Source organism: Citrus clementina, unplaced genomic scaffold (genome assembly GCF_000493195.1).
Source record: "Citrus clementina cultivar Clemenules unplaced genomic scaffold, Citrus_clementina_v1.0 scaffold_8, whole genome shotgun sequence".
Lineage (NCBI taxonomy): Eukaryota > Viridiplantae > Streptophyta > Magnoliopsida > Sapindales > Rutaceae > Citrus > Citrus x clementina.
In genome coordinates this window covers 12,625,645-12,633,921 of record NW_006262022.1, presented here as the reverse complement: position 1 = coordinate 12,633,921, position 8,277 = coordinate 12,625,645, and the positions used below count along the sequence as shown (strand labels likewise).

The 8,277-nt window shown below is 32.3% G+C and overlaps 1 pseudogene; it reads left to right on the top strand.

The window, feature by feature from the left end:
• The first annotated feature begins 1,432 nt into the window (after positions 1-1,432).
• Positions 1,433-6,240, top strand: LOC18035177 (annotated as a pseudogene).
• The last annotated feature ends 2,037 nt before the right edge of the window (positions 6,241-8,277 follow it).

The following is an 8,277-nucleotide window of genomic DNA, read 5'->3' as shown; positions in this document are numbered from 1 at the left end:
ACATAACAGTTTTGGATTCGATTTGTCATGTCGCAATCTTCAAAACAGTATATTATACACCCAAAACGGATACATACAGCCAAAGTTATGAATTCTAGAAAGTGTCTGCAAATTTAGTGGACATGCTAATTATGTGTGACAAGTAGTGAACAAGTGTCTGTCACACATAACCAGCAACATGTTTATGTGCCCCTACTTGTCGCAATAAATTAATATGTTCTACTAAGTATGGATTTTGTTTTTACTTTGAATTTCTATTATTTTCAGCGATTTTTTTAAACTAAGTATTTTAACAAATCACATTGTTTTATAAATAGAAAATAACAGTATTTAAAACAAAACAATATCAATTTCAAATCTAAACACTAAACCTAATACATAAAAGGTTCTTGCACAATACATAAAAGGTTCGTATTGTGCAAGAACTTACACTAACCTTAAGAAGCTTCCCAATTGATGAGTATATCTTTAGTTATATAATACTTGTTTGATAGGATTTGGTATTTTTTTAGATTGTTGAGAGTGTTGAGATGTTAGATTTTTCTTGGATTTTCAAGAGTAGAATTTGTTTGTAAATTTGTTGAAAGTGATGAGGACTATTTGGTCCAAAAAACTAGTATTTGGTTAGTTATGATATAAAAAATTTGGAGGGTTAAATCCAAAAAAAATTGAAAAATTTTGTGGCTATTTTTATAAATTTTCTTTTTTCAATGCATGTGACAACATGGAGTGTAAGGCCCTATATATTATACTTCAATGACTTGTGGTGGTAGTAGTTGTTGGCTAGAAAATATTATTTTGGAAGTGTTGAGTTGATGATACATATATTATATAAGTTGTAATTCGTTTTAGGAAATGCCCATGTCTTAGGGGGGACTTTGTCAAAAATTTTGTAGGACAAGAATAGTTGCATATTTAAATCACTACTAGAAAAATAGTCTTTACTGATACTTGTGTTCTGACACTTTATTTAAAAGTATCAGTATATACATATATTTGGATCATTTTCCACGTTTAACAAATATGTATCACTAATTACTAATACTGAAGTATCAATAGCTTTAGTAATAGCGATCAATGACGCTTAGGTATCAGCAATTAAAAATTATCATTTTAATTTTGTTTTAGTCTGAATTCGAACCCAAGACCTCTTAAACTTAGAGCTTCTACATTGAATCAAAAGACCACTAGGCTACGAATTATTTTTAATTTTTTTAGAGTTGTGCTTTTTGAGTGGATAAAAACAAAACAAATGGACAAATCTTATCGTATCCAAAATACAACTTTTCAACTCCCTCTACAAAGTATTTGTTCCCTCCTAAGCTCCCCAGATCTGAAAAATCCCTAACATCCAAATTGTCAAAAAGTGCTCAGGTCTTATCTTTTTGTTTGGCCGGCATGGTGCTGCGAAATCAAAGGTGAGTAAGCAGTAATGGAAGATAACGAGTGCAGAGATGGCGGGAAGAAGGTAAGACTGGCCATAATGGAGCTGCCAACATGATAAGTGTTCCCATGTCTCTAACCGCTGCCATCCGTCTCCACGTACCGGATGCCATCTGGAAAGGTAGGGCCAACACCCCTCTCTCCGCCTCCCAGATCTTGACACGTATCCTCCCATCCGGCGGTGGGGACGCCGAGAACTTGCAACGTATCCTTCGCTTGCTCACCAGCTACGGCGTGTTCTCGGAGCATCGCGAATTTGGAGGCGAAAGGAGAATGAATGTGATGAGGATGATGATTGGGAATATGTTGAAGAAGGGCCTACAGAAATTATATGGCAAGGAAATGAGATTATTATCAGGATGAAAAAGGTCAGAGTTCTGAAGAAGGATGCGAACCCACTAAGTAAAAAAGAGGTAGTTTTGACTCTATTGACAGCTATGTTAGGCTTGTTTCTACTTTACTTCAGGATGCCCATTCTCTTCGGTTATGGCAAAAATTAAACTTTCTACGTTATTACTTCCTTTACAGGATGTTGATAGGCCTACATCAAATCCTCTGCCCCCACAATCAGAAGCCTTTGCTGATCACCAGAATGCACAACAGGAGTTGGAGACTATTGCTCAACAAGTGCCCAATTTTGGAACTGAACAGGCATGCCTTTTCTTTCAATATGTCTATCTAAAATTTTTAATTTGCAATTACTGTATTATATTTCATTTCTATTATATTTGCCTGTTTATCATGGTCAATCATGTTTTTATTATATATGGCAGGATAAAGTTCATTGTCCGTTCCATTTGAAGACTGGAGCTTGTTGGTTTGGTCAGAGATGCAGCAGAGTTTATTTTTACCCTGATAAATCGTGCACTCTGCTCATCAAGAATATGCATAATGGTCCTGGGCTTGCTTGGGAGCAAGATGAGGGGCTCGAGGTATGTAATTGCTGATTCTTGTATCTTGATAAGGACTCTTCCAAACTTCTATACTTTTGTGCAATTTGTTGGATCATTTTATATACGCATTGTCCTTGCTATATAGAAGATACTTTTTATACAGAAAAATATTTTTCCAGTTGATATATTGTAATGTGTTTATAATTATTCTAGATAGTATCACTGGTGAGTTCTTTTGAGTTCACATTTTATTTCTTTTCTTTGACTATGTGAAATCAGAGATTTATGTTTTCATAACGATGGAGATTCATGGTGTTGGCCTTGATTGGGTAAGAGTGAAGGCTATGAGCTATTATGTATCCTACATGCTACAAATGATTTTAGCTATTAGGAAATTTCTTGTTTATATGTTTGGCTTATTTCTCTTTCTTTCTTTCGTTCTTTCTTTCTTTCTCTCTCTCACTAGTCACATAAATGTACAACTCTGTTTGAGTTAAAAATTTCTCCTTAACAACTATTAGTTTCTTGTGGAATATACTATATATCGTCGATTGTCAGAGCTGGTCATCTAACAATGGTCATTACTTTGGAAGGTTTGGGATTGTTTGCCATAACACCTATTTACTGACACATGTTGTTGGTGCTCTTCATTTACTTTAGAATGTGTCAGGGGAGACAGAAAGCTGGAGAAAAAGAAGTTGCTTTGATTGATGCAAATTAAATTAGTTGAACACATGATAGGTTTCATTTCAGTCTATTATACAGATGAGAAAATATTAGCCATTAGGTGAGGATTAAATTGCAGGTTATATATATCTTGTCCCCTAGTTGTGTATTTTGAATAGTGTTAACCATGTCAATGGAGATCATGGTTAATAGTTGTCTCCGTGTTAATCCACTACCCTTTGACCATTATCTGGAAGAACAAAATGCAAATTGAGAAACTAATCAAATTGATAACTATCATAGTGAAGTTTCAAGTTATATGCTAGAGTATTTTTATAAGTTGTTTCACCTCCTGATAAATATCATTTTTTTTTTCCAAGGTCAAAATAAAGCATTCTTGACAGACTATACTTTCATACTTTTCTTTTGATTTTATGCTTCTGATGTTAACATACGCAAAAAAAAATTTTGGTTGATTTGCCTTCTTTCTTTTCAGTATATAGATGAATAAGTTGAACGCTCTTATGAAGAATTTTATGAGGATGTTCATACGGAGTTCCTGAAGTTTGGTGAGATTGTCAATTTCAAGGTTGTTAACTATTTTCTGTAAATGTACTTGCTGTCTTGGAGTTTCTCAAGTTTCTTTATTTCTATTACCCTTTTCTTAGGTTTTTCAAATATCGCAATTTTGAGATTAACAAATATGATAAATATAAAGAAAACTACCTGTTACCATTTTCTTTGACAATAATGACAGAGCCACAAACAAATTTTTACAGCTTAGTGTGTACCAACTGATGTGGTATGAAGAGCTTGGTTGAAAAGTGATAACAGTTATTTTTTTCAATTATGTAGACCTAGGATGGTTTTATACAATCAATCTCCTCATGCCATATTAGTTTGTATGCCCTTGTTTGTACAAGATGGCTGTGGTTCTTTCATTACTCTTTCTTAAATCATTCTCTGGCCTCCCAGATTAATTGAAACTCTATGGACATTATTTAGCATTTCTTGTAGACTCAGTATTCTGTAAGATTTAGGCATGGGTTTCTTCCTTTTTCTGCTTATACTAACTAACAAATATGTACAGGTGTGTAGAAATGGTTTTTCCCACTTGAGAGAGGAAATATCTATGTTCACTATAAGTCGCTGGAATCAGCTGTTCTCGCTTACCATTCTATCAATGGTCGTTACTTTGCTGGGAAACAGGTCTTTGTGAAGAATTATTGGAGCTTACTTTCTACTTTATATTTATTTGTTTTATATAAAGTAACTACTATTTAAAAAATGTTTGGCTCTCAGTGAATAGGCCTTGCCACTTTTCATGTTTCTGATAGAAATTCCAGAATACTGATATCCTGTCATTTTGATCCTCTTTGTCTGCCTGCATTCTTGGTAATTGGTGCCTGTTAAAATGGATTTAATTAAAGCTCTTGGCATTGGGTATAAGATTTGGTTTATCCGACAGACTTCAGTTGTAAAGTTTACAACACGTCTTCTTGGAGGCTGTATTTGAATGTCCCAACATGTTGATAGGATTTGGATAGTCTTAAATACCAGGGCAGCTTTCTTAGCAAAGGGAGATTGAAAAGGCATGATCTAGGAGAAGCTTCTACTTTCTTACGAGAAGCTTCTACTTTCTTAAGTCATTGTTTAAGGGTTGTTTTTGCAGTATTCGTTGGGGTCTAGTTGTTCCGTAATTGTTCCAATTGTCCATTCAGCTTAAATTGTTGTGCATTGTACTAAAATTGCTTTACTTGTTTGATTGGTCTGAAAGTTGAAGAAAATTATTAAAATAATTTTATTTTATTGCTATGAGAACAGTTGTTTCACTATTTATTTACTTTACAGAAGATTCCTGACTAGTTTCCTTTAGACTTGACACTGGTAAAATTGCAATGGGTTAAGCTGTGAAAAATTATATGCTTAGTGAACGCCAGCACATTCTCCCATCTTTTAACTATCTATGGACACTGTTGACATAGTCTAATCTGAAAATTTTCTCCATGCTTAAATTGTAATCAACACATTACTGTTTACTGAATTTTACAGCTTGTCATTTTCTGGATGGTGATGGTTTATTTATTTGTGTGTTTCTTGACAAATCACATGTGAATTTATTAATGTGACTAGATGGAAGATTGCCATATGTGGGGAATATATGAAGTCAAGACTAAAGGTACAGCCAATTGTCTCATTTTTCAGAGTTATAATTGTGTGGCTTATACACTTGCTTTTTTCTTTGCCATTTTGCTTTTGATATGAAATGAGTTTGTTTCTTTTCTTCTTTTCTTTACGCTCTTATTATCTTCGTTGGGTATATTTTAACAGACATGCTCTCGTGGAATGGCTCGCAATTTTATCCACTGTTTCCGCAACCCTGGCGGAGACTATGAATGGGCTGATTTGGATAAACCACCTCCGAGATATTGGGTGAAAAAGATGGCTGCTTTATTTGGTTATTCTGATGAATCTGGGACCTGGAATCAAGAACGCTCAGGACAAACAAGGAACAAGATAGATTCAACTAATGCCGACAGGTATGCTTTTATTACACTAGTCATAGACACTATAAACTGTACTTGGTATATATGAACTCTTGTTTATTTAATTCACTTTCTGTTATTTGAATTTTTTAGTTTAAACTTCCATGTTTAACCTATGATTTTGAGAGGTTTCTTCATAGTATCGTTCTCTTCATTTGTGTTTTCTTCAAGTCTCCTAACTCGGTTTTCTTAGAAGCAATGAATAATGAAAAGATGTTCTCACAATGCAAGATTTAAAGAAAGTTCTTCTGTTGGTTTTTTGGTCTATTGTTCGAGTTTAAAACCCATTTTCAAAAATGTATGATTAGTATGTGGCGTAATGACCATGTTGCAAGCATGGCAAGAAAATAATTAGATTCAACAAGATGCCTTTGGTGATGTAGCATTGCAATCTTATGTACAAGGGATGATGATCCAAACTATGATCAAATTTCATTATTTAATGTATTTACTGCTAATGTTAGAAACCTTCTGGTTATTTATGGTTTTGTAATTTCTTATGCAGGCATCATTACAGAAGGTCTAGATTAAGGGAGGCTGATCGTGTGAAAAGTGGTTCTGGCAGAAGCCATGATGATGAACGTCAAGTTCATGAAACAACTTGGAGTCGGAGGCGCTCCAATTATCACAGTGAAAGCAGAAGTGATGAGGCTAATTCTAATGGAAGTTGGTCAGATAGGGACAGAGACTAATTTTTATGTATTGAATTTGGATTATTTAGTTATGAGAGTAGGATATCTCATATTTTGGCTATTGAAGTTCAATTTGTAATATATACTAATAATATTTAAATGTGAAATGAAAGATTTTGTGATATAAATCAATTTCTTTTTGTTATTTTGTGGTGCTTTTAATTTTACAAATAAATCAATAGGCAATGATCCAATTTAATTTTTTATTTTTTTAAAAATAAATTAACTAGTGATACCATGGTAACAGTAATCATAGACACTAATTAAATATCAATAACTACTAATACTATGGTGTCATAATATCGGTGATACTGTAGTAATAGTAATCACTGACACCACTTACAAGTGTCACTATTTTTCTGACTCCCAGATTACTGACACAATTAACAAGTGTCAGTGAAAGTAATTTCTGACACTATTTTAAAGTCAGTAAAGACCATTTTTCTAGTAGTGAATTCATTGTTCAATACTAGAATTGTGTAATGCTAAGTTAAAAAAGAAAGTTTTTGTGACCAACATTCTATATAAATATAATGTTGAAATTTCTTTAGTAAAAATAATTATGATAGTAAATTAATTTTTTTTAGCGAAATACTTAAACGAATTTTTCACTAGATTTGCTCTTTTTGCGTGATATTTTGTACTTATTTTTTTTTTCCATTCATAATGCAAGACATAAGGATAAATACTACTTGTAAAGGAGCTTTGATGCAAATTGAAGATGAAATAATATTTTTTTATTTAATATTTTCCATTTTGATATGTGGCACATGATGTTTACTGTGAAAGATACTTTGTTTTGTATTTGATATCTATCTTTAAATTATGATGTTCATACTCCATACATCATTATTTTGATACAAAATTTTACACATTTACGGTATATTTTGTTCATTAGGAGTATAGATTGAGAAAAAATTTGTACTATTATAAAACTAATATATACATATTGATTGTATTTCGTTCGATTATATTTAATAATTATGATAACAACTATTATGATTGTTAAATGCTACAAGTGATGTAATAGTTAAATGCTACAAGTGACTACTTGTCTCATCCTAATAGTGCTACAAATCATCCAATATCGTAACATTTTTGTTCAGCTATTTAAAAAACTTCGGTAGCATTTCACGAAATTGCTAATATCATTAAATCTATAGCATTTGTATTATGTCACATAGATAATATGATCGAATTTCTAAAGAGCATTTCTAAAGTGATACAAGATTAAAACGTGTAGAATGATTAAAGTGCTACAAGTAACAGATTTGTAGTATTGATACAAAAAGCAATTTAATCACATTTCTTAAGTGCTACATAATGTGTCATGATAGTATTATCCAATGCAAATAAAACTACATATACAACTTTCATTATATGCTACAGATACTATAATTTGTAGCATTATGTAACTGATTCTAAAAAGGAATACTTTTAATAACATAGGCTAACATAGCACTTTATAAAGTGTTTCAGATTATTTTTAGTAGCACTGTTCACATGCTATTACATCTCAATCTTATTGTAGTGTAAACAAGTCATGTACTGACACATCAAAGCTATACCAATTGTCGCAAAGACAACCAAGTAAAGAAAATCATTTTAAACTTAATTTATATTGTGGATTAGAAATAAGATATTCTCGTAGATAAATGCCAATGCAACCCATGTAATTTTTATGTGTTCTTTAACTTCGTGTTTATTTTATTATATTATAATCTTAAAACCCTAATTGTTTTTCATATGGGAGCTTCCTCTAGCTCACCTAAGCTATCCCTAGATTAATTAAAGCTCTCCTAAGCTCTACTTAGCTTTCGAGATGAGCTCTCACTAGATCTATTAAACTCTCATATAAGTTTCCTTAAGCTATCCCAGGATTCACTAAGTATTTGTATTATTATTAATACTAATACTTTGTGATCACATGAGCTTCTTATCTAATTTACCCATCCTTAAAAGAAAATTGCGCACACTTTTAAAACTTATTCTGGACTTTGTAAACCTTCAAAACTCCAAAAACTTATCTGATACTTA